Source organism: Monodelphis domestica, chromosome 7 (assembly GCF_027887165.1).
Source record: "Monodelphis domestica isolate mMonDom1 chromosome 7, mMonDom1.pri, whole genome shotgun sequence".
Taxonomy (NCBI): Eukaryota; Metazoa; Chordata; class Mammalia; order Didelphimorphia; family Didelphidae; genus Monodelphis; species Monodelphis domestica.
The window spans coordinates 160,948,075-160,975,302 of NC_077233.1; the positions used below are offsets into that span (position 1 = coordinate 160,948,075).

The 27,228-nt window shown below is 36.9% G+C and overlaps 1 long non-coding RNA gene across 1 annotated transcript in view; it reads right to left on the reverse strand.

The window, feature by feature from the left end:
• Positions 1–1,501: 1,501 nt before the first annotated feature.
• The window catches only part of LOC103106381 (uncharacterized), a 30,811-nt gene continuing 5,084 nt past the window's right edge, over positions 1,502–27,228 (reverse strand). Inside the window, exon 2 of the long non-coding RNA XR_470233.2 lies at positions 1,502–1,809. This is a non-coding gene — a long non-coding RNA (uncharacterized LOC103106381). The remainder of the gene's footprint in view (positions 1,810–27,228) is intronic.

Sequence of the window (27,228 nt, forward strand, 5' to 3'; positions counted from 1 at the left end):
ATTTTTTAAGATTAAAGACAATAAATGTCCCTAGGATGTACTACTAATTTGGCACGTAAAAAAGTATATATAGCAGGAAAAAAATGAAAAGTTTTATTTCTAAGGCCTCTTCAGATGTTGGCTAGTTTTCCTGACTTGTTGGTCTGATTCGGGAGACTTAGTGAATTAGCATGTTTTGCAGGAAAACCTTCCTCTCATCTCAGGTCTGGACCTAAACAGCTTATTATGTCAATAAAACATATTGTAAATAAGAAACTGAACACTTGAAACCAGCAGGAGTTTCATGTAGCAAACTGAAAAGAAAGCCAACTTAGCATGAGCAGTACCTATTAGCTCTAACCCGTGTGTGATATTTCTTTGCTCTATCAAAGGCATCATCAGGAAAAGCACAAAGAGCAGAACAGAGCTTCAGGTCAGGGTGATCATTCCCTGAACCACCCCACCCCCACCCCATGCCAGGATGTCCAGTTTATTCATTTAAAATCCCCTACATGCCGCCTAGACATGATCTCTTACATATTCTGAAATTAGACAAAGATCCTCCTGAAGGGTCCCCAAACCAAACTGACTTTTCTCTCCCTGATTTTCCTTGTTCTAACCCTGAAGTTAATCCTGGCTTTAGATTAGAGGCTTTGAATTCAACCCCAAAGATGTGGAGTCTGGTGATGATAGATACACTTGAAAAAAATAGCCTCTGTCTTATCTTTGTCTTGTGTGCTAATACCTACCTATGCCCATCAACAGGATTATTTATAAATGATACAGCATTTGCACTTTCACAACTTTTAATCTCTTTGACTTGATAATTGGTAGCTGATTTCCAATTCTAAAAGGACTATCCCAGATCATACTTTAGGTGGATTGCCATCAGAAGCTAGACAGTTGTTCCATTTTCTGCTTGACTCTCATTAAAAGCCTAGATGAAGGGGAGGGGTGGAGCAGCTAGATGGCTTGATGGATAGATTTCTGTGCTTGAATATGGTCTTAGATAGTTGCTGTGACCAAAAAGGGGAAGAGGAATTACCTTGGGTCAATCTAATAATAAGCCTCTCTAAACTTAATTAGATAATGACCACATTGTGAAGGTATCACTAGAGCTTTCCTCTAATCATTTACATTTGGTCCCAGAATCTTTTTTACTACAGCTGAAAAAGTCCTGAAGAACCAAGCCCCTTGGGACCTTGAAAACCAGGACTTTCGTGTAGAAATCCCAATACATTTTTTAAAAAATAAAGAACTACCAAGTGGTATTCTAAAAAAAATTGTGGCAAAATTTGTATTTTGGTAAAGTGCATGGGTCATGGTGTCGTTTATTTATTTTACTTTAAGTCCTCTGTTTAGAGTAAGATGAAAAAACTGTAAACTCTGTATTTACATACATCTTGGGAGGTATCGCTGATGCCAATAAATTTGTCCTTTGTAGGTTGCATCACATCCATCTATTATTATAGCTCATTCACTCTGATTTTCACATGTCAAACTGAGCCTTTTGAAGTCAACATTACTTTCTCAGTTGTTTTTAATGCTTAAGAGTTTCCAGCTGCCCCTGGCCTTATAGTTGTATTGAGATCTGACACCAGTCCTGGGTCATATTGCTCTGCCTTGCAGTTGTCTAAACAATATCCAGGTGACCTCATTCATCTTGACAACCAAACTGAAGACTGTTGTCCCACACGTCTGAAGAACTGCTGCTGTTCTTTATGGCCACTCTTTGTCAATGCTCACATTCAGTCAACAGATGTGGGTAACTTCCATTTCCAGTGGAGCAAGTGTTCAGAACCAATCTCACCATCTTCTCTTTATTTGGATCTAGGAAGAAAATATCTTTGTTTTTATTATCATCCATTCTTGTATTCCTTTTATTTTTCTTCAGAACTGATTAACATTGTAAGAGTTGAATCATTTACAAACAGGTGTAAGGGTTCTAAATACACTTGAGAGTAATAATTCTACATTTATAGAGTTTTATGGTTCTGAAGATTCCCCTCACATCCATTGAGATTCTTTATGAGATAGATATCTATCAGTACCTTCCTCTAATAGATGAAGAAACTAAGTCACACAAAAGAGGGAACTTGTACAGTCACCCATGGTCTATCATCTGTAGCTAAGTCAGGCTATTTTCAAGTAAGAAAAATCTCTCTCTCTCTCTCTCTCTCTCTCTCTCTCTCTCTCTCTCTCTCTCTTTCTGTTTCTCTCTCTGTCTTTCTTGTTTTCTCTTTCATTCTCTGTCTGTCTGTCTGTCTGTCTGTCTCTCTCTCTTTCTCTCTCTCTCCCCCTTCCCTTCCTTTCCCTTCCCTTCCCTTCCCTTCTCTTCTCTTCTCTTCTCTTCCTCCAACAACTCATACAAAATATTTTGTCAGTGGATCTGACATCTATAGAGAAGGCCTGTCAGGGCATGTGCTATTGCCCATGTGCTAATTATGCAAATTAATGCCTCATTATAGAGTCCTTTTATAGAAATGTGGCAGAAGGCAGTAGATCAAAACAGTCTTCCGAGAAACAATAATTCCTATTGCCTCTGTGACTGCTCTTGCTGAATCTGAGAAACCCTCCAAATCAGTAGGTCTCACATGTGCTGTACCAGGATCACCAGAAGCAACCCCAGAGCAGAACTAGCTGTTGGCATATTTGCATTTATTTGGTAGTAGATGATTCAATAGACAGATAGAGCAGTAGGTCTGGGGACAAGTAGACCTGAGTTCAAATCCTTTCTCAGATATTCACTATGTGACTCTGGGTGAATCTGTCTCAGTTTCTTCTTTGTAAAAGGCCAATAATAATAATATCAATCTTCCAGGGTTGTTGTGAAGACCAAATAAGATAATATTTATTTTTTAAAAAGCTTGGCACAGTACCTGGCATATAGTAAATGCTCAATAAATATTTGTTCCCTTCTGTAGTTGGGATTCAATACTCCAACTACATTATTTCTTTGATGAGTCTTGGTTATTTGTATATGAGCTTTCTTATTTCCTCAATATACAAATATTCAAAAAATCTATGATTTTGTCAGTATAGGAAACTTCTGGCATGAAAACTTCCTCCATCAGTCCAGAACAAAAGACTTAAAGGGGGTAGTTCTAGGTAGTTACCTGAGGCACACAGAAATTGTCACCTATAAGAGGTATGATTCCATCCTTTTTCCTGATTCCAATCCCAACATTCTATGCATTAGTCAGTTTGTCTCTTCTTTGTATTCATTTAAAATTTCCCAGTTTCACCTAGTTATATACAAGTATCCATGTAGGGCTGAGAGCAGAAAGGTTCTCTAATATGCTGGGAAGCACATGGACTTGTTGTTCAAGAGCCCCTGGTTTGAATGGAGAAATTTAGTCCTGCCCTCAGATTGGTCTCAGACTAAGGAACCCAAGACCTGCCCTTGGTCAGCCTCTAGCCTGAGGCAGAACTTGCTCTTCCAGGAATCCCAGGTCTCAGGAGGAGAAGCTCAGACTCTGCCTTTATGGAGTCCTCAATTTAATGCAAGAGATTTAGATTGTCCTTTTGAGGAGTCTCTTATCTGAACTAGGAGACCCCAATTCGACCCTTGAGGTAGAATTTAGTTTAAGGTAGAGTAGGTAGAATTCCAGTTTAAATGGAAAGATAGGATGAATCACTATACGAGAAAACTAGACATAAAACTCAAAGCTCTCATTCTATGTGCAATAAGCAAAGATCACAAAGATAATGGAACCAGCTGCATGCACCTGCCTAATATCACAATATTCCTTCCACCACCCCCTGAATTATTTCAGCAAACTGTAAGAATCTTTGGAAGATTTGAGAAACTCTGCTCAAACATTGGGCTTAAAAATATGATACAGTGGCAAAAGTGCTAGATTTAGAGTCAGAGAACCCATGTTTGGGTTTTGCCTTTGTCATTTGCTAACTGAAGCATTCATTCTAGGCAAGTTACCAATTTTTTTTTCTGAATCTCAGTTTTCTCATTTATAAAATTAGATGATTAGACAAGAAAACCACAATAAACTATTTTAACAAAATGCTGATAAGAAGCATCAAGTTAGTTATAGATGGTCCAATTAGTTGTTTCTTTATGTTTCATAAGAATTGTTAGCTTCCACACAGCAAATTCCATTTTTTAAGAAGTTATTTTCTTTGGTGAGATTTTGTACCTCTTTTTACCAGTTAGCTGTTTCTGATTTTTGAGGAGTTATTTCCTTCAGTATTTTTCTTGGTGTATTTTTTCTCAAGTTGTTAATTCTCTTCATAATTTTCTTTCATAGCTAGTATTTCTTTTCCCAATTTTTCTCTACCATTTTCTATCAAAAATGATTTTTTGCTTTTTGGAAAATTCCTTTCTTGAATTCTTCTAGGAATTCTTGATGGGCTCATGTCTAATCTGCATTTTTATTTGAGGCTTTTCATGTAGGTGTTTTCAAGCCATTGTCTTTTTCTGTGTTTCCATATTGAGTTTCCCTGTCATCATAGTAGTTTTCTCATGTTAGGTTCCTTTTTTTTGTTATTTGCTCATTTTTCTACTTTAATTCTTGGCTTTTGATTTGCTGTCATTTTGGGTTCTAATCACCTGGTGGACAGGACAATATCTAATCTGTCCTGTTTCTTATATCCTGCTGCTTTCACACCTTAGTCTTTGAGCTTACAAATTTATGATGCTTCTAAAGTGATATGATTCAGGGAAAGATTGATTCACTGCCCTACTGGATTGTGCTTTAAAATTTTTCTGAGTTTGGTTTTTTTGGCTACAGTTTGGTTGAGTTTCCATAGATTGCTGCTGGACTCAGCCCACTGGGAAGGTCTACAGTTTCAGAGCAACTGGATGGCTAGTTGCACCTTGGCTTTGTTCTCCTCTCCTGGTTTATTCTATTAGAGGCATATGTGTGGGGCTAAAGGTAAGTTCCCACTCTGCCCTTGGGCTTAGCACTACATAGTTATGTTTCTGGAATTTGTTCTTTGCTCCGCACCCAGTTAGGACCTCTGCTTCCTCATGACTATTCTTTTTATTCTGGAACTGCGACCTAAGACTGAGCATCCAGAGGCTAAACACTGGCTAAATTGTACACATTCCTGTGCCCATTGCTAGTATAGAAAGCCCCCAGAATCTCCTACTGCCCAGATGTTCAGTTCCTTTATCCAACATGGGCTCTACTATTGTGTGAATTAATATAAAAATATAGCCCCTTCTCAGGCACAGGTGCATTAAGGTAAGGTGCCATTGACTGCTAACGTGGCAGAAATTTTGTGCCTGACTTTGGAAGAAGCTGATGATGTCCCTGGAGGTCAGAACTCATGACCCTGACTGTCCTATTAGAAAACCCCATTAAAAGTAAAGTCATTGGTCATATAAAAGATGGGACTGAGCAGTAGTGGAGGTCTTTTTTGGCACGGGCCTCATCCTAAGCAAGGAATCTCCTTGCTCTGCCCAGCAGTCTCTGATCTTATCTTTCCCGTGCCAGTGCTTGTAAAACAGTCTGAATCTCAGAAGTGAAGAAGCACAGCCTGGCCAGGATACTTTGGTAGTTAAGGGAGACCTGGTGATAATTTCCTCTCTTTTTCTCTCTCACTTTTACTAATAAAGAAATGTAATTCAATATATAGTCTCCAAGATAAATTTTAATTATAACACTATTCACCATAGCCAGCGACCACTCTGCCTACTGCCCATTCACTATTGTACTGCCTTCCTGACCAGCCCCCATTTTGGTATCCACAGACCTCCCTGCCTATCTTCCCAAGCTGCCCTGGCCTGGAAAAAAATTTTAGTGTGGCTTTTTTCTTGGCTTTCCTGATTAGAATCCAGTCCAGTGAGCTTTCCAGGTTATTTTGGGAGCTGAGGCCAAATGACTACTCTTACCCTGCCATCTTCACTCTGCCCTAGGTTGGTTCAGTTTAAGCAAGTTATCCTTTTCAAAAGATAACTCAAATGTTATAAACAGCTTCCCTTTAAGAATCTGTCATTTATTACTTTCATTTCCCTAAAGTGTATTTATCATTCATCATCCTTAAATCTGTAGGTTGTATATTTATTTCCAATTAATTGCCATTTTCAAATTACATCTTCAAAATGGGATATTTTACTAAGGGTTTTTCCCTAGAAAAATAAATAATGACATGAGAAGATAAAACATGTAAGCCTCTGCTTGTTAATCTCCATTACTTTCACCTCCAATTGTGCTGCTTATGAATGGCATAGTTTTTAAAAAATCTATTTGTTTAATTTCTGTTCTCTTTATGTATGTCTTAGTCATCATCAAGATGGAAACTCCCCCAAAACAGGCTATGGCTGTTCTGCTATGTATTTGGCACTCCATTATGCAATGATGCTAAATAACTATTTTTAGTGATAATGATAAAATTAATAACATGAAAACATATACATTTGTTCCTATGGGTAGACACAAAGAGAGAGTGTTAGTAAGGCCTTATAAAAGGAGGTTGTTTTGTGTTATTTTGTTACTTATTCCTCTTTTTTCTCTCCATTCAACTGATCACTATCATAATTTGGTTTAGAGGCCACTGAAAAACATTTCCAGTGGTGTCATTCTCTATATAGTACATAAGGGAAAAAATTAGCAATATATTTGTCAGCCAATGGTCATTCTAAGTATTGTGTCTTCAAGAGCTATTGTGTCACCATGCCTAATCTCCATGGTTGGAGAAGCTTTGAATCATGGAAGTCTAATTCCTTTAGTTTCATAAATTGATACAGACTACAACATGCACAACCAGGAAAACACTCTATTCAACAATAATGTAAAGGGAAAGAGCAAAAGCTAAATTGAATGCTATGCATTTATAATGACCAAAAGACTTCACCCAGAAGAAGACAAGAGAAAATACACTTCATTCCCTGCATTACAAAGGTGGGAAAAGGTGATGATGGGTATAGAATATGTCATACATTGACAGTCATTTAATACATTGGTTAGTTTTTTATGAGTTTCTCTTTCTCTCCTCTCTCCCCCTTCCCTCCCCCCCTTTTGTTATAAGTGACTTGTTAGGTAGGGAAGGGAGAGTAATCTATTTGAAATGAAGGTGGTATAAAAACAAAAACAAAAAAATTCATGTAAAAAATTCTCTGACTTCTGTCTCATTCAGATGGAGAAAGGAGAGGTCATCAACACTTTTTCTTTCTTCCTCTCTCTGTCTTTGTCTCTCTTTGTCCCCTCCCTCCTTTCCTCTGTCTCTTCCTCGCTCCTTCCCTCCTTCCTCTTCTCCCCTCCCCTCTCTCTCTCCTACCTCTTAGAGGAGAGATTTACTGATAAGCGATAGTAAGAACATTTGGCATAAAAATGTTCCTCCATTCCATACATATATACATACCATAACTTTTAGAAGAGATATCACAGAACATAATTTGAATTCATAGAAAGCAATCATTGATTTTTGTTGGTGATGGATTTTTTCTCCTGAACCAAACATGCCTCCAAAGATGGCTTTCTTTTCCAAGCATGCACTAAAATATTTTTGAAGACAGACTGTAATTTTGGATGAAATTTTATCATTCCAAGTGGTAAATTTTAATGAGAGCTTTCTGCACCATGATACAATTATAGAGGACAGACAAGATAATGTGTTAATAAAGACTTTAACTTCATGTTTGATGCTCTAGAGATCTAACCTCTAAGGGCCTAGGGCACAGAAAGGTGTTTTTCATGGTTTATAACACGATTTCCAGGACAAATGTTGGGAGAGCACCTTTTTAGAGACCATGGCACAAGCTACCTAATGTGGCCCAATTAATAAAATGCTTTTCAAATAGTGTTTCATTAAAACTCAGAGCTTCTAAACAAGGCATGGCAGTGATTCCTTCTGCAAAAAAGGGTGGTCATGAAGTTGTTTCTTCTGTGCTTCAAGAACTCCAATGCCTGTCTCCAAACTTAACTTTGAGAGGCTTCTATTTCCAATTTCAGATCCATCTTGAAAGGATAGAGATTTGCCAGCAATGAGAGTATTCCATGCTACTTTGAGAATCTGTGTGTGACTGATATTCTCTAGAGGCAATTCCAAAGGAAATGGTAAAAAAATCCTCAGTCAGAACCATAACTAGTAATTTTTGTGCTGAGGTTAGGCATGGACACAACCTCAGACATTGCTGGGCTGAGGGATTTGGGGGAAGTAGGGGAATAGAAGACCAACAGACCAGAGTAAAATTCAAAATATATGGCCACCCCTGCATTATTTAGAAGTTGCTATTTTAACTATTCTTGTCAACTAGACGCTAAGTTTAGTTGTTCCTATGCTGCTAAAACTGGAAGTATAGTCAACACTTAGAATTTTTTCACCTTGGAGCAAAGCCCTGGCTGCCCTGCTCTAGTTACAGTTCTACTTAGAAGAACGACAGCAATATCAGAATAAGTCTAGCATCTTCCAAGGAGACCATGTTAAAGGAATAACTGATTTGGATAGAAATTGGCTATATATCTTTAAAATAAAAAGTGATTATTATATTCATAGTCATGCCTCATATATAAATAGGAACTCATAGAATTGGAAGCTGGAAGGAAACATGAAGATGAAATATAGCTCTCAATTAATTTGCAAATTTAAGAAAACTGTGGCATAGATAATCTACCACAAAGAATTTAGTTGAATGATTTTGAACATGCTACTCACCAGACTTAATTAGCAAAGCTCTTCCCATCCAATGATACTCTGCCTAACCTAATTCTTCAAAGGTTATGCAACTACTACTCCTTCTTCTTTGTCAGTCACTGTTCTGAGGATCCTGAAAACTTACAAGTAGCAAATACTTTCCTAGCACTTGGTGCCCACTTTCTCCTCTTAATCCAACTCCACTCTCCCTCCACAATGTCCCATTATTTATAGGCACATTTTTTCCTCTGTGCCTTCTAGAACTCTTGCACTATAATTAACAAATTCCCTTTCATTTTAGATCCTTTTCTTTCATAATCCTTCATTGTCTGGCTGCCATTGTGACCTTACTTTTGCACTTGCCCCAAATAAAGATCCTACATTTTGGATCCTCCTTTCCATTAGTCTGATTCTGTATTTTTTTCCACATCCAATAAATCATTGGTGAAGAATAGGAGTTAAAATACTATTCCTTTGCCACTTCCAGAATCTACTTCTAATTCAGATCATCATAGCTATTGTTTTGATTTTGTGGGGGGTTGGGGGAAATCCCTTGACATTCTCCATCCTTTTTTCAATGAATGCCTGTATGACTTAGTGTCTCTAATTCAACTCTTACTCTCCTATTAGGTGATTTTAACATACATTATGTTCCTTTAAATACTTTAATTTCCCTATTCCTTAATCTTTAATTCCTATGACTTACTTCTCCATTTATATCTGCCCACCAAGGATTTTCATACTTTATCTTGTCATCATCTACACGTTTTCCAGGCTCAAGAACTCTGACATTTCTTTATCTGATTACAACCTCCTGTCAGATATCCTTTCCCTGTACCTTATTCTTTCTAAATCTATTCTTTGTTTTCACCACAATCTCCAAACCCATACCTCATTACTTTTTAAGGCCATTACCATTGTTCAGGTTACAATTTCACTTTTGCCCTCGATTTCAGTCCTGTAGTAAGTCAGTTCAATTCTATACTATCTTCAAATATCACAAATCCTGCTCTGATGCCCTATTGCTCCTCACTTCTTGATATCTCCAAACCTAGATTACTCCAAGCATCTGCTTCCTTCGTTCCTAGTGATGTGCTATTGAACAAAGCTAGAGAAAGGCATACAACCAATTCTGATGATATCCACTAAATATTTGTGTGTGTTATCTAATCGCACCAGCACGAAGCAATCTTTTTACTCTTTCCTGATTGATTCTCTATCTCATTAAAAACAATGGCTATTCTAAATTTTATCTTCTCTACTCAATCCTGCCAAAACCTCCCCACTCCTCACTCACCCCCTCTACTCCCACCATTTAAGTTGGGAATCTGACCTCATACCATGAAAATAAAGGCCATTTAACACAAACTCCATATTTCCTTTTTCTCCTTATTTTATGACCATAATAATAATAATTGCTATTATCATTTTCATCATCTTATAATTCTTGAATACCACTGATCATGATCTTCCTTTTTTAAATCCCTGATGAAATTATAGTTATTCTCCTCTTCAAGGAATCCCCTTCATCTTGTACTCCAGATCCCATTCTGTTTCTTTTTCTCTAGCAGACTCTCTTTGCTATTATTTCCTTTCTCTCATCTTAATTTTCTTCCTATCTGACTTCTCCTACTGTCTGTAATCATTTCCAAGTTTTTCTCATTCTAGATCCTACCATTTCTGCTACCTCTTGCACTCTATTTCTCCTTTTCTTAGATACTCCCCTGAAAATCTCTGCCCATGCTAATTGTTTCTACTTCCTTCTCCCATTTGTTCTTTAATTCTTTTTCATCTGGCTCCTTACTTCATACTCAAATGAAATTTCTTTCCACAAATCTACCAATAATTTCTGAACTGTCAAATCCATTTGTCTCTTCTCAGTTCTCATCTTTCTTGACCTCAGGGACATCTGACACTGCTGATAACTCTATCCTCCTAGAGCCACTATGTTTTCAAGATGCTATTCTCCCCTGGTTTTTCTCCTACCTGTTTAACTATACTATCTCTGTGGATGTAACATACATGTCATGCCCATTATTGATAGATGTCTCCTCTGGCTCAGTCTCAATCCCTCATTAGATTCCTTAGCTGATGGTCTAATCATCTCCCATGAATTAAATTATCATTTCTGCATAAATAACTCCTAAATCTATGCATTTTCCCTCTTCTCTCTTCTAAGTTCCAGTCCCATATGACCAACTTTCTACTGGATTTTTCAAACAGGTTGATCCATAGGCTTTTCAAACTCAATATGTTCAAAACAGAACTTATATTTCCCCCCAAATCCCCAACCCTTGTTATAATACTTCCTATCAGTTTCAAGAGCACCATCATCCTTCCAATCATCCAGATTCATAACACTCATGTCATCCTTGACTCCTTACTCTCATTCATCCTTGGTATGCATCAAGGCTTTGTCTTCATCCCTCTTCTTCCTTTTTATATATTCTCAATTGATGACAATCAGTTTCCATGAGTCTAATTGTCCTCACATTTATGTATCCAATCAGAAGCCAAATATTATTTCTTTTCCCATATCTGTTTACTACTTCTCTTTATCTCCATTCATCAAACCAGAATTCTAATTCAGACCCTCATCACCTCTCCCTTAGAGTATTTCAATAATCCACCACTTGGTCCTTATTAACTGAAGTAGGACTCACAATGTCACCTTACCTTTCCCCGAGATCCAATGCAAAATATTCTGTTTCATATTTACAATTCCTCACAACCTGACCTCTAACCAGACTTCTTACATATTACTCTTCACTCACTCTCAAGGTGAATAATATTGGACTATTTGTTGTTCCTCACATATGACGTTTCATCTCCCATCTCTGCACCTTTTTCACTGATATTCCCTCATGCTTAGAAAACACTTTCCTCACTTTCACCTTTTAGAATATCTTCTTCCTTCAAAACTGTGCTCAAGCATTCCTCTCTACATGAACCATTTACTTATTCCCCAGTTGTGAGTGCCTTCCCTTCCAAGTTACCTTGTATTCAACTTATCTATATTCATATATATATATCATATATATATATTATCTATATTTCATATATGCTTGTGAATGTGGATGGTGTCTCTTCTGTTAGAATGTAAGCTCCTTGAAGGCAGGAGCTATTTCCCATTTCTCTTTGTATCTCAGTGTTAAGTATTGTCCCTTGCATATAGTAAGCACTTAATAAGTGATTATTGGTTGATTAATTGATATTTCACCACTCCTACACAATATTATTCATGTGTAGCAAAATTCACTGGAGCTAAGTCTGAAGACTATTTTCTCGAACCCTCTAGAATTGTCTTGGAAGAGGTGACTATGTGGGGAAGTACCATCTCAGCTCACCAGAAGGGGTCAGTCTTACCTTATCCTAACTGTGACATTTGTAAAAAGGAGATTGGCTTGAATCAGTATTTTATTAGTTAAGGATATCCTTTCTTCATCCTGTGTGGGATTCTCTTCAAAGGCCCTATTTAACTGTAAGTAGGCCTAACCTAGTTTTGCTTTTGCCTCTGGAACTTGAGAAACATACTGCCCAAAGTGTTATGACTGCAGGAAACCTTAAGTCACCACAACATAAATTGTTTCACACTTGGAATTCCCACATAGCTAGTGTCCGCATTCCCAATATTTTGGAATCCTCCTTTGGGCTTTGGAAGGTGGAAATACAAACATCCACCAGCTCCCAAATGCTAGGACAGAAGGAGCTTGGCCAGGATTGAGCATACAGGCTTGGAGCAACTGGAAGAGAATATAAGGGGGTCTGTTCAGTACATTTCCAACATTACTCTTAGTGTTCAACGCAAACGCTGGTATTCGCACTGCATGAGGGAGAGGAGGGGGAGATTCAATGTGAATGGTGAATTATGAGAAAAAGTCCCCATTTCCCATTTCTATTTTAGTTCCTGGCAATTGAGACTCACAACACCACAAAATCAAAACACAAATTGTAACACACCAAGGCCCACATAAGTGACAGATTTGAAACCCTCAATGTGTGACTTCAAAATATTGGTGCAGAAAAGGTTTCCAGTTCCGGGAGGCACTTGAGACATATTGCACAAGGCTCTTCATGGGTGGGGAGGATTCACATACCAGAAGGGACTTGGAGAGCCTGGCTGATAAAAATGAAGCTGTGTATAAGCTAGTGGGAGGAGCTGAGGCAGGCATATGGCAAGAGTCCCCAGTGCCAGTAGCAAGATGGGATGGCACAGGCAGCGAGCAGAGATGGAGGAAATATTGCTCAGTGAGGAAACTGAAAACATAAGGCCTAGAGGTAAAAAGGAAAATGATTGGGAGCTTGGGGGGAACGGTCCCAAGATAGAGAGCCAAGAACTCCAGAGAGAAGTAGTAGGAAGGTCATGTAAGGAAATTTTTTAAATCATCTCCTCAAATTTGAAGAATTTGTCTAAGAAAAAGAGAAATTTGACTGAGGCATGAGGTAAGTGGTCTACATGGGAAGGCAGTATAGTTGAAGTAACACAGAGGCAAGTGTAAGATGACTACAAATAAGAAGATACTTTATTCTTTTTCCTTTCCACTCATGTATCATTTTTTAATCTAGGAAAGGCTAATATTCCACACTCAGAACTGTGGTCCAACAGACAATAATGAAAGAAAAGTTGGAACTTGAAACTGGGGCAGATCAAATGGGAATCAGTCAGATGATCCAGGAAAAGAAATATTGTCTTAAGAGTTTATCAATTGTTACTTTTCAAACTCTTATGGAATGTATCATTATTGCTAAGTGTCCTAAGTGTGCAAAGGAGTGATAAAGAAGAATAGAAAGCTACCTTTCTTATAAGCAGTGAGAAAGAGTGCTAGATTTGGAAATACAAGATACAAGTTCAAACTCCACCTGTGCTACGTATTGTCAATATGAACATGGGCATGTCACGACTTCTCTGATCCATTTTCCCCAAATGTAAAATAAAGGCGTTGGGCTATATAGCCTCTGAGATCTCTTTCTGATCTAAATATATGATCCTATCATCCTTTGTCATAATCAGATCATCCTGTAAGACTCAAATGAATCTATCATCCCATCAATGTGTCTCTCTTCCTTTGAGTGATGAAGTTGCAACCCACCTATACTTGCCCATCCTGTGAGAATCTTATCCATTTTTTCTCCTAAGATTCCCAAAGACCCTTCTTTTATGCTCCTTGTGTCTAGCCTTCCTCCCTCCCCCAATAGATTGGAAGCTCATTTAAACAGTATGTCACATTTTACTTGTATCCCCTGTACAGTCTATTTAAGTGTGTTGGTGCTCCTTAAATGTAAATGAAATTCACTTACTTTGTTGCCATTTTCCTGATCTCTGCTTATAATCATGGATATGGGTGACTATTTTCCTATGTCACCAAAGTCCAGCCATTCCAGGCAATGAAGAAATCAGCTTAAGTGAAAATTACATAAATAGGACTGCCTCAAGACAGCAAGGTGTATTTCTCTATCTATTTAATTTTCCACATCCATTTAAGCGACATTTGAAATACGTATTTCTCTCTTGCACAGACAGGTACTCAGCTATTTACTTCTCCACCCTTGTATTTAGTTAGTCCACATATACATGTTTATGTGTGTGTGAGGTGGGAGAAGTGAACGAAAGCCAACAAGGACTATGCATTTAAAACATATGAATAAAACAGGACAATCATGGCATAACAAATAAAGTCCAGCTTCCCAATCAGGAAAACCTAAGGGAAAACCCCACTTCTGGCACAGATTAGTCATGTAACTCTGGGCAAATTATTTAATCTCTCAGCACTCTGCGCCACTCCAAGACTAAAAATTGTTAACGGTGCCTCCCTACATTGATAAAGAGAATTTTCTTACTTAGGAGTTCTCTGTAAAATTGAAATCACTTGACTAGTTCCCTATCCTTATGCCTATGGAATATAGAATCTATTCAATCAATAAGATAAAGGTTGGAATCTTTTTTTAAATATTCAGAGCAGATAGGTGATAGGAACTTGTTCTATGTTTTTATTGGTGTGCAAACTCCTAGGTGAGGAAGGTCTTTTTACTAATGCAGGACAGCGCCTTCTCTTCAACCTAAACTTTCAAAGAGCCATGTAGAGCACCAAGTGGTTATGTTTCACCCAAGGTCGTGGATCCAGAATGCATCACAGGCTGAACTAGAACTCAAGTCATCCTGCCTTAAAGACTGGCTCACTATCTACTATGGCACACTGCCGCTCGCAAAACAGAAATATAATTAGATCACAAAATGATTCAAACAACTTCAAGCTTCATTCTGGTCCTCAGAATACTAGATATTGAAATGGGATTCAGAGAATTGGCTCAGAATAATATCAAATCTCTCCAAAAACTTAATCCACCTCGCCTCCCCGCCCCATTCTGACTTCCTCCTTTCACACATTGATGCCTAATTTCCTTCTCCTTTAAAGGGAAGTTCAAGCACACAGATGAGGGGAATATAGAAAGAGAGAAAGAGCTTCTATTCCTAAAATTAGAAGTTGCTCTTGAAAATCTGTCCCAGAAATCAAAGTAATCATAGGGACGGCACTTGATTGAATTCATGTTATACAGTTTTAAGCCTCAGAGTGTAGAAGTAAGGGGCATGGGTACCTCTCAACACAATAACAATGACCCAGAATGGTTTGCTATTAAAACGATTCAAAATTCCTTTGAAAAGAAAAAAAAAGTGCCTGACTACCATGCCCTACTCTCCTAGTAGCTGCTGCTTTTTTCTGTCTGATAAAAAGTATGGATTGAGCTTCAAAAACATGCTCAGTGCTGGATGAGGCTCTGAATAGATATCTCCTATACTGTGGGGACTGACAATCCAAGTTATATAACAAGCATCCCATTGTAGCTTGAAATCTAATATCGGAGTCGTTATGTAAGGAGCGTTTCGAGGGAAAGCTCGAAATACAGAACAATGTTCAACAAACTTGTGTCACTTATGAGCCTGTGAATAACACTGGTGTAATGGGAACAACAATATGTTATCTGGCCATGAGTCATGGAACACCATCGCCTCCAAAGAATTGACACTGAGGATTACCCAAAGGCAATAGAGAAACAGGCTACGAAAATAAAACTCGGATGGAGAGGTGCTGTGAAGGGAGGGTGGCATCAGAGAAATATGTGAGGGATAAAGGAGACGAACTGCTCATGCGGCAAGATCGGGGGGTAATCAATGGACTGCCCATGGACTCCTGGGCGCCCACTCACTGTCCAGAGACATCGAGGGAGTCTCCAAGGAAGTTGGGCAAATATTCTGTGATAAACTTAGGGGCAGACAGGGAGGATATTTACCCAGGATGAGTAGGTATGGATAGAATGTAAACCACATAGATGAAGGCATTGATGCGATCACAGATTCATTTGATTATTAAATATTTTGATAATAAGAATAACATAAATGAAAGAGAAAGAATAAAACTTCAGTATGGAGGGAAGGAAACAGGACAAAAAAATGACTGAAAGGATACAGAATGACATCAAGCCACTAAATAGAAAGAAAACATAAATGTGACCATAATAAATGTTTTTAAAAGTTAAAGTTAATAATAATAATAAATCAAATTTATACAAAGTTTATAAAGCAATTTACATACATATAGAATAAATAGATAATCACATATATGTGTGCATATGTTAATATGCATAGGTACATACCACATATAATCGATGTACCTATGTTTATATGTGAATATGTTTCCAAAGATGCATATAACATATTTACATGCATATAATCTTATTGAATCCTCACATTGAATCTTGTGAATGTCTATGCTATTATTATTACCATTTAAAGTTGAACACCCTGAGGTGAATGAATAGCAAGTAAGTGTTTGAGCCAGGATTTGAATTCTGCTCTTTCTAAGTCCAATATGTACATTATATTATATAGCAAGAACAAAAGATCAGTATGGAACATAGCTTCTCTTAGGGAGAATCAAGGAGGGAGAGGGAAATAGTAGATAGATAATAGAAAGAACCTTGAACTGGAAGTCATGGATTCGAATTCTCACTTTGTGATACAATGTAAGCTCTTGGAGGCTCTTTTTTCTCACCTGCCAGATGGGGATAATATTTGCACTGAGTTGTTGTAGGAAGGCACTGTATGGACCTTAAATTGTTATATTTCTGTGAATTATTCTTAGAACTCCAGGTCACTAGGTGCTAATGGGATATGTTTCAGGAGACCTTCCTCTGTGTGACCTTGGACATGTTACAAAACCTTTATGGGTCTCATTTTCCTCATCTCTAAAACATAGGGATTTGGATTAAACCATCTCTGAGGTCCCGCCCAACACATAAACCCTTTGATCTTTGATAACCTTGAAATACCCCATTAGAGATGGCCCAATAATTTGACTTTAATTTATTAATTCTTTTTATGTGCAGGTTTCCAATCATATGAACTTCACTCAGTGCATGGTCATCCAGGGCAGGTCTCATCGTATTATCCAGAAGGCAAAAGCCTGATTGAAATGCCAAACATAATATATCTATGACTTTCCAGGATGTATCCATTTAACAAACTTGTTCAAAAAGGAAATGGAGTGATTTTGCATGATTTGTTCTTTTTTACAATGATACTAAATCCATCATCTCTCAATCTGTCTATATATCTATTTTGTTTTCACATTATCATCATTTCTAAATATATTCCTCTTCCTTCTCCTCCCCAGCTAGACTTCCTTTCCGACACAGATTTTTCAAAGGCAGAGTGGTGTAGTAAATAAAGAACTGGTCTTAGAACCTGTAACCTGGATTCAAGTTTCACATCAAATTTAATCTAACCAACATTTATTAAGTACCAACTATATACCAGGCACTGTGCTAAGTGCAAGGGATATAGCTAATTTAAAATAATTTTTAAAACACAGTCTCTGCCCTCATGGAGCTTACAAATTAAGGGAGAGGAAAATATACAAAAAAAAAAGGCGCAGGATAGCAAGAGAAAAGGGCAGAAAGCAGGGATATCTGGCATGTGGTATCTTGCTGCAAGAAGCTGAAACCAGGAAGGGTGGTAGATGCAGAGCAAAATAGGATGAGTCCAGTTTCTGCCTCTATAAAGGAAGGCATTGAGCGGAGTTTGGTATTCTACCCTGCAGCCCTGCAATCAGAGGGGAGTTGAGTGAAGAGGCTTGAATTAGCAATAGTGGTGAGTTTAGAGGGGTAACTAGGTGGCACCTGGTGTGTGGAATCATAAAGATTTAAGTTCAAATTTAATCTCAGACCTTTATTAGCTATAGGATGATGGGAAAGTCACTTAACCCTGTTTGCCTCAGTTTCCTCATCTGTAAAATGAGCTGGAGAAGGAAATAACAAAATATTCTAGTATCTTTGTTGTGAAAACACCAAATGGGGTCACACAGAGTTAGAAACAACTGAAACAACCAAACAACAAAAATGATGAGTTTAGAAGTGATGAACTTATTCTGAAAGTGACATTTTGTTTCAGTCAGGGAAACAGAATTGGAATGGAAATACTGGTTCCATGTCCCTAGACTAGTTACCTCACTTTTCAATCTTTTAGGCTACTTTTCAGAACTATAAAACACAGAAAAGATGCTGACCTTCATTGATAGAATTTCAATTTCCCTAACCTAATACAATCACAAGTCTAGTTATCTCTGGTAAAGAAAAAGAGGAGTGAAAAGACATTCAACAAAAGTATTCGCTATACATTCCATACCCATAGTCTCTCCCCTCTATAAAGATATTAAGGATGGGAATTTTTTCTTTTGTTTAATACATTTTTTATCTTTTTTCTTTTTATATTATCTGAATGCATACCTATATATCTTTCCTCACCCAAAACTATCACATTAATAAAGGACTTTTTTCTCCTATTTTCTGGGCTTGACATGCAACCTCCAGCTGCTTTGATTCACATTTCTTCTGGAATTAGTAAACTGGAGTTCTGTGACTTATTTTAAAGGGGCTCATACTTTATGGGCAGCTAGGTGGTGCAATGGTGAAATGGATAAGGAGCCAGTCTCAGAGATTTACTAGTGTGTGATCCTGGGCAAGTCATTTAAACTCTGTTTGCCTCAGCTTCTTCATCTTTAAAATAGTGATAAAAACCTCAACTTCCAGGGCTGATGTGAGGGCCAAATCAGATAATAAGTATAAATATCTTTGCATAGTGCCTGACATATGATAAGCATTAAATAAATGTTTGCTGCTATTATGATTACTAATATTATGCTAACTAAAAGTGATTACCACTTTCCTTTCTTTGTACTCACAATCTCTTTAATATAATAATCCATTTTAGAACTGCTAGAAACATTTACCAAGTCCAATGGAATAAATTTTCTTTTTTTCTTTCATTCTTTTTTAAACCTTTACCTTCTGTCTTAGTATAAATTTTAAAATAGAAGAATGGTAAGAAGTAGACAATCAGGGTTAAGTGACTTGCCCAGGATCATACAGTTAGATTATATTTGAGGTTAAATTTGAATACAGATCCTGTCTCCAGGCCCTGTGTTCTATACCCTATGCTACCTTGCTGGCTGCATCAATTTTCAAAGAATTGACTTTTTCCCCTTTCTGAAAATTGGGACAGTATTTGCCTAGTCCAAGTCCTATAGCACCTCTTTCATCCTCCATATTTTGTTACTGTTTTTCTTGGTATTGCTTAAATATCATTAACAAGAAGTCAATGGCCACATCTTCAAAGCCTTCAGTACATTGGGAGTTTGTTCATGAGAACCTAGTGAGCAATTTCTCTTTGAGGCCAACAAGCTACCCATTTTATAATTTCATTACTTGTCTTCAGTTGCTATTCTTTCTTAAATATCTCTCATCTTTAGATAGCCAGGTGGCAAAAATATTGGTAGAATGTTTTACTTCATTCAGAAAGACAAATTCAATTCCTGCCTCAGACACTTACTATCGTTGTAAACTTAAATAAGTCATGAAATTCTATGGCTCTGTTTCATTTCTAAAATTAAGAGAAAAGCACCTACCCTACAGGAGTATCAAACATAAAAAGAAATATATATGTGTGTATATATAAAGTGCTATACAAACCTTGAAGTACTACATAAATGTTAGTTATTATTTTTAGCTTCATTATGAACCTGAATTCTCATAAAAAAAAACAGAAGCAGAAATTTTCTCTTTGGTGACCATTTTCATCATCACTTTCCCCTCCAGCTCTATCCCTTGTTTTCTTTGTCCCCTAATATCACTTTTAAAAAAAAGTCTACAACCAAGAATCAATTACACAGCAAAAATGACTAAATTCTTACAAAGTATGGTCATTTAACAAAATAGAAGAATTCCAAGTGTTTGTAAAGAAAAGACCAGACCTGAACAGAAAATTTGATGCCCAAACACAGAACTAAAGAGAATCATCAAAAGGTAAATAAGAAAGAGGGAAAAAAGAAAAACAAAAAAAAAAACCACAACTTTTTTTAAGAGTCCCAATAAGCTAAAATGATATGTATCCCTATAAGAAAAGAGGTCATTGGTAACTCTTAAAAATTGTTATTATCACCTGGGCAGCTAGAAGAATTATACTTAGAGGGAATAGCAACAATTTGTATAGGATAAAATGCCAAGACATAAATATGTATATAGATATATATGCATAAATACATATATATTAGTATATATATATATATATATATATATATAAATATATATACACACAACTAGGGCTAAAAAGAGGTTAATACTAAAAGAAATGGGAAAAGAAGCAAAAGGGGGTAAATTTATATGTCACAAAGAAGTTCATGGTGGGAGGGGGGAGAACATCAATACACTGGAAAGGTAAAGAGGGTGGAGATAGGAAATACTCAACTCTTACATGCATTGAAATTGACTCAAAGAGGGAAGAACAATCCAACTCATTGAGGCAGAGAATTGATTTGTGCACCATAGGGAAGTAGAAGGGTAATAAACAGACTGGTGGGGAGGGAAGTAGTACAAGGGAGAGAGAGGGTAGGGGGTAATTTAAAAAGACTGTAAAGAAAATAAGGGGGAATAAGAAGGGAGGGGGTAGAAAGGGAAGTAAAATAAGGATGGGAATTAGGGGGACTGATTAAAAAACATTGGTGTAGAAGGAAATAGTGAAAGAAGAAAAGGCAGGATTAGGAGTGGAAATCAAAATGCTGGGAAATACACAGCTGATAATCATAACTCTGAATGTGAATGGAATGAACTCACCCATAAAACACAAGTGAATAGCAGAGTGAATTAGAATCCAAAACCTTACCATATGCTGTCTACAAGAAACACACCTGAGGAAGGTAGACATGGATAGGGTAAAAGTAAGAGGATGGAGCCAAATCTATTGGGCATCAAATGATAAAAAGAAGGCAGGAGTCTCAATCATGATATCTGACAAAGCCAAAGTAAAAATAGATCTAGTTAACAGAGATAGGGAAGGTAATTACATACTGATAAAAGGCAGTATAGACAATGAGGAATTATTAGTATTCAACAAGTATGCACCAAATGGCATAGTATCCAAATTTCTAAAGGAGAAACTAGTGGAGCTCAAGGATGAAATGTATTGAAAAACTATACTAGTGGGAGACCTGAACCTTCCTTTTTCAGAACTAGATAAATCAAACCAAAAAATAAATAAGAAAGAGATAAGAGAAGTGAATGAAATCTTAGAAAAATTAGAGTTAGTAGATATATGGAGAAAAATAAATAGGGTCAAAAATGAATACACCTTCTTTTCAGCAGCACATGGTACATTCACAAAGATTGACCATGTACTAGGGCATAAAAACATTGCAAACAAGTGCAAAAGAGCAGAAAAATAATAAATGCAACCTTCTCAGATCACAATGCAATGAAAATAATAATTGGTAAGGGTGCATGGAGAGGAAAATAAAAAATCAATTGGAATTTAAACAGTATGATTCTCCAAAATTGGTTAAAGAACAAATCATAGAAACAATTAATAATTACATTGAAGAAAATGACAGTGATGAGACATCCTTTCAAAATCTATGGGATGAAGACAAAGCAGTACTCAGGGAGAAATTTATATCCTTCAGTTCATATATTAACAAATTAGAGAGGGCAGAGGTCAATGAATTTAGCACGCAAATTAAAAAACTAGAACGTGAACAAATTAAAAATCCTCAGATGAAGACTTAACTAGAGATCCTAAAAATCAAAGGAGAAATTAATAAAATTGAAATTCAAAGAACTATTGATTTAACAAATAAGACCAGAAGCAGGTACTTTGAAAAAAAAAAACAAATAAAATAGACAAAGTACTGGTCAATATAATTTTAAAAAAGGAAAGAAGAAAACCAAATTAACAGTATCCAAGATGAAAAGGGAGACCTCACCTCTAATGAAGAGGAAATTAAGGCAATCAATAAAAATTATTATGCCCAATTATATGGCAATAAATATGGCAATCTATGTGATATGGATTAATATTTACAAAAATATAAATTGCCTAGACTAAAGAGGAAAAAATAGACTACCTAAATAACCCCATATCACAAAAATAAATTGAAAAAGCCATCAAACAGCTCCCTAAGAAAAATATACCCAGGTCCAGATGGATTCACAAATGAATTCTATCAAACATTCAAAGACCAACTAATCCCAATATTATACAAACTATTTGACAGAATAAGCAAAGAAGAAGTTCTACCAAATTCCTTTTAAGCCACAAATATGGTACTGATTCCAAAGTGAAGCAGGTCAAAAAACAGAGAAAGAAAACTATAGAACAATCTCCTTAATAAATATAGATGCAAAAATCTTAAATAGGATTCTAGCAAAAAGACTTCAGCAAGTGGTCTCAAGAGTTCTTCACAATGACCAGGTAGGATTCATACCAGGAATGCAAGGATGGTTCAATATTAGGAAAACCATCCACATAATTGACCATATTAACAAGCAAACCTACAAAAATCACATGATTATCTCAATAGATGCAGAAAAAGTCTTTGACAAAATACAACACTCATTCCTATTAAAAACACTAGAAAGCATAGGAATAGTAGACCCTTTCCTGAAAATAATAAACAGTATATATCTAAAACAATCAGCAAACATGATCTGCAATGGAGATAAACTAGAAGCCTTTCCAATAAGATCAAGAGTGAAACAAGGATGCCTATTATCACCTCTATTATTTAACATTGTACTAGAAATACTAGCTGTAGGAATTAGAGAAGAAAAAGAAATTGAAGGTATTAAAATAGGCAATAAGGAGACCAAGATCTGTTTACTTAAAGAATCCTAGAGAATCAACCAAAAAGCTAGTCAAAATAATCAACAGCTTTAGCAACATTGCAGGATCCAAAATAAATACACATAAGTCATAAGCATTTCTATATATTTCTAACACACTTCACCAGCAAGAATTAGAAAGAGAAATTCCATTCAAAATCACCCTAGAAAATATAAAATACTTAGGCATCTTTCTGCAGAGACAAACACAAGAACTATATGAACACAACTACAAAACACTCTCCACACAATTAAACTAGATCTAAACAATTGGAAAAACATTGATTGCTCATGGGTAGGATGAGCTAACATAATAAAAATGATAATCCTACCCAAATTAATTTACTTATGCTATTCCCATTGAACTACCAAAAAACTTTTTTACTGACTTAGGAAAAAAAAAAGCATAACAAAGTTCATTTGGAAGAACAAAAGATCAAGGATATCCAGGGAAATCATGAAAAAAAATGTGAAGGAAGGAGGCCTTGCAGTCCCAGATCTCAAACTATATTATAAAGCACTAGTCATCAAAACAATTTGGTACTGGCTAAGAGACAGAAAGGAGGATCAGTAGAATAGACTTGGGGTAAGTGACCTCAGCAAGACAGTCTGTGACAAGCCCAAAGATCTCAGCTTTGGGGACCAAGATCCACTATTTGATAAAAACTGCTGGGAAAATTGGAAGACAGTGTGGGAGAGATTAGGTTTGGATCAACACCTCACACCCTACACCAAGATAAACTCAGAATGGATAAGTGACTTGAATATAAAGAAGGAAACTATAAGTAAATCAGGTGAAAAGAACACAGCATACATGTCAGATGTTTAGGAAAAGAAAGATTTTAAGACCAAGCAAAAGTTAGAAAAAAATCACAAAATGTAAAATCAATAATTTTGATTACATCAAATTAAAAAAATTTTTGTACAAACAAAATCAATACAACCAAAATTAGAAGGGAAGCAACAAATTGGGAAACAATCTTCATAACAAAAACCTCTGACAAAGGTCTAATTACTCAAAATTATAAAGAGCTAAATCAATTGTACAAAAAATCATGCCATTCTCCAACTGATAAATGGGCAAGGGACATGAATAAGCAATTTTCAGTCAAAGAAATCAAAACTATTAATAAACACATGAAAAATGTACTAAATCTCTTATAATCAGAGAGATGCAAATCAAAACAACTCTGAGATATCACCTCACACCTAGCAGATTGGCTAACATGATGGCAAGGGAAATTAATGAATGCTGGAGGGGATGTGGCGAAGTCAGGACATTAATGCACTGCTGGTGGAGTTTTGAATTGATCCAACCATTCTGGAGGGCAATTTGGAACTATGCCCAAAGGGCACTAAAAGACTGTCTGCCCTTTGATCCAGCCATAGTACTGCTGGGTTTGTACCCCAAAGAGATAATTAGGAAAAAGACTTGTACAAGAATATTCATAGCTGTACTCTTTGTTATGGCAAAAAATTGGAAAATGAGGGGCTGTCCCTTGATTGGGGAATGGCTGAACAAACTGTGGTATATGTTGGTAATGGAATACTATTGTGCTCAAAGGAATAATGAACTGGAGGAATTCCATAGAAACTGGAACAACCTCCAGGAATTGATTCAGATTGAGAGGAGCAGAACCAGGAGAACATTGTACCCAGAGACAGATACACTGTGTATGTATGTACAAATGTAATGTACTTCTTCATTAGTGGCAATGCAGTGATCCTGAACATCCTGGAGGGATCTATGAGAAAGAACACTCTCCACATTCAGAGGAAAAACTGTGAGAGTAGAATCACAGAAGAAAAAACAACTGTTTGAATACATGGGTCAAGGGCATATGATTGGGGATGTAGACTCTAAATGAACATCCTAGTGCAAACACCAACAACATGGAAATAGGTTCTGATCAAGGACACGTGTAATACTCAGTGGAATTGCGGCTGTGGGAAGGGTGGGGGTAGAGGAAGGACGGAAATAATATGATTGTTGTAACTAAGGCATTATGTTCTAAATTGACTCAATAAATTAATTTAAATTAACAACAACAAAAAGACGTCCCTTTTGTTATCCTTAGCATTCTTTGGCAGCTCTGTCTCATTTTGACCTTTGGCCTTCTTGATTGTTTTTATTACTGTTATAATCATCACTTGGATTCATATGACACTTAGCTCTCAGGCTCTTTGAAAACATGAAAAACCCAGCAGTCAGAATGGTTCCAATAATCAGAATCACCCAGGAAGGGGAACTTTAATGAGTGCTTGTAATAGAGGGTTCACTGAAAGAATAAAGGCTAGCTATACAGGCTTCCTGTGTTGGAGGGCAAAAATGAAGCCAATCCAGGAAAATACCGACTTTGAGAATTGTTTTGTCAGTGGGGAAGATGCCAGAGGAACTAATTCAGGGAGAAGCATCACGGGAACATCATGAAATGCTTCATCTAATTAAGAATGAGGCAGCATGAATTCGCCAAAGGTGATCACAGTGAACACATTTGACAAAGCTATTTGAGTAAGTATTTTAAAGAGTTGACTGTAGCAAAGCCGTGGGCATATTTTACCTGGACTTTGCAGAAAGCTTTTGATACTGTACTATCTAGAGAACTAATCTGTCAAATTGTCATTAAACATGGGAGGCAGCAGCATTCCTTGTCTGGATTAAGCTTGGCTTTGTGAACTAAATCAGTGTAAGGTAACAAGCAGAGGGCCACCAAGAGATTGATTTCAGGAACAATTTGCTTGTCTCAATGTATTAGCTAGAGGGGGGGGGGGAAAGCAAGCAGTAGGGTCACCCCATTTGTGATGATGAAATATTGGTAGAATATGTTAAGGAGGGAAGGACAACACCATTTATCTTGAGGGACAACTGAATTCCATCCTGGATAATATTTTTTTTGGTGGAGGTTCACTATGCTTTGAGACTTTCCAATTTCCTTCTGACTGATTTTGCTTTTTCTTTAATAATACATGGAGTTTGTATAATGCTTTTTTTTTCCAGAGAGCACACAGTATTTTCTCTGGGTTCAGTCTCATTAATTCTCCTCCAAACCCTGTGTGGTTGGGAGGAACAAGCATGATTCTTTGTTTTCCAGATAAGAAAGAGGAGACTGAGAGGGACTTGGGGATTTATCAGAGGATGCTGCCAAATAGCAACAGACTCTGGAACTCACATCTTATTCCTTAGTCAAATGTTCTTCTGGCTTAATTTAATTTTTGATCCCCTTCCCACCCCAAATGTCCCCCCATCCTCACATCAAAGAAAGCTTTGACTTTATCGATGGAGAGAAACCACAGTACGGAAACTCTATCAGCTTAGGTAAGTAACTTGTTTGAAACTTATAGTCTTAGATAATCATGCAGAGCACCAAGAAGTTAAATTACTTGCTTAGGATCATATAACCAGCATTTCTGAAGCAGGACATGAATCCAGGGGCTTCCTGACTCCAAAATCTGCCTATTTTCCACACGTCTTCTGAAGACTTCCCTCAAAACAGGACTGATTAATGAGCCAGAGAAATTCTCAAGCAACTGGTTCAAAGTTAAAGAGCATTAATAAATTATAGGCAACTCAGTGGCAGGAAAGAGTGTGAAGTTAGCCCTCCCTAAAGTCCTGAACTTTCTATAAGATAATGACTTACTCCCAAGCCTAAAAAAGACTTATTTGGGGATTTAAAACCTCTTACTTTTTAAAGTTATTTAAATCTTTCAATCCCAGGCAAACCAACATCCCTGGGTGTGATTTCTATTGACTTTTTACTGTTATTTGCAATTAGGCACAGGGAAGGGTTTACTTTGTTTGGGACCTCAGACTTCTACCAAGAGATGACCCATTGCTTCACATGCTTATCCACAAGCAACTAAAAGCTTTGTATTACAGATAGAATATATTACAGACTTAATAGTGCTCGATGCAGGACAAGCACATAGATCCTTTATTGAGAATCAATACAAACTAACAAGATACAGTCTATGGAAGGAGCAGAGTACAGTCAATTTTGGGCTAATGCTGCATCAAGCATCAAACAGGCGTCTTGGCTGAGTTCAAAGAGAAGACAGAGGCCTTGCAAAACATGAATGGAAACAAAGACAGAAAAGTACCTGGTGACGATCTCGGCTGCCTGTGGAGTTAGATTCAGGTATGCTCCCAACTAAGAATGGAAAGATGTATGAGCTTCGCTCTCACGATGCCCCATGTGTGGAATATGCTCCCCTTTTCTTACCATGACTTCTTAGCATCCTTTAGCCTTCTCCCAAGAAGAGTTCAGGTGAGACTTTTTCCTGTTTCTCTTTCCTAATATGCTCAGCTATTAGAGTTTTTCTCCTTTGGAAATTACTTTGCATAATCGCTTTGCCCCTCTCCTCCATAGGTCTCCAGTTTAAAAGGTACTTTGTAAGTCAAAATTTTCTCCAAAATGTCACTCACCAGCCATCCATAAGCTTATTTTAATA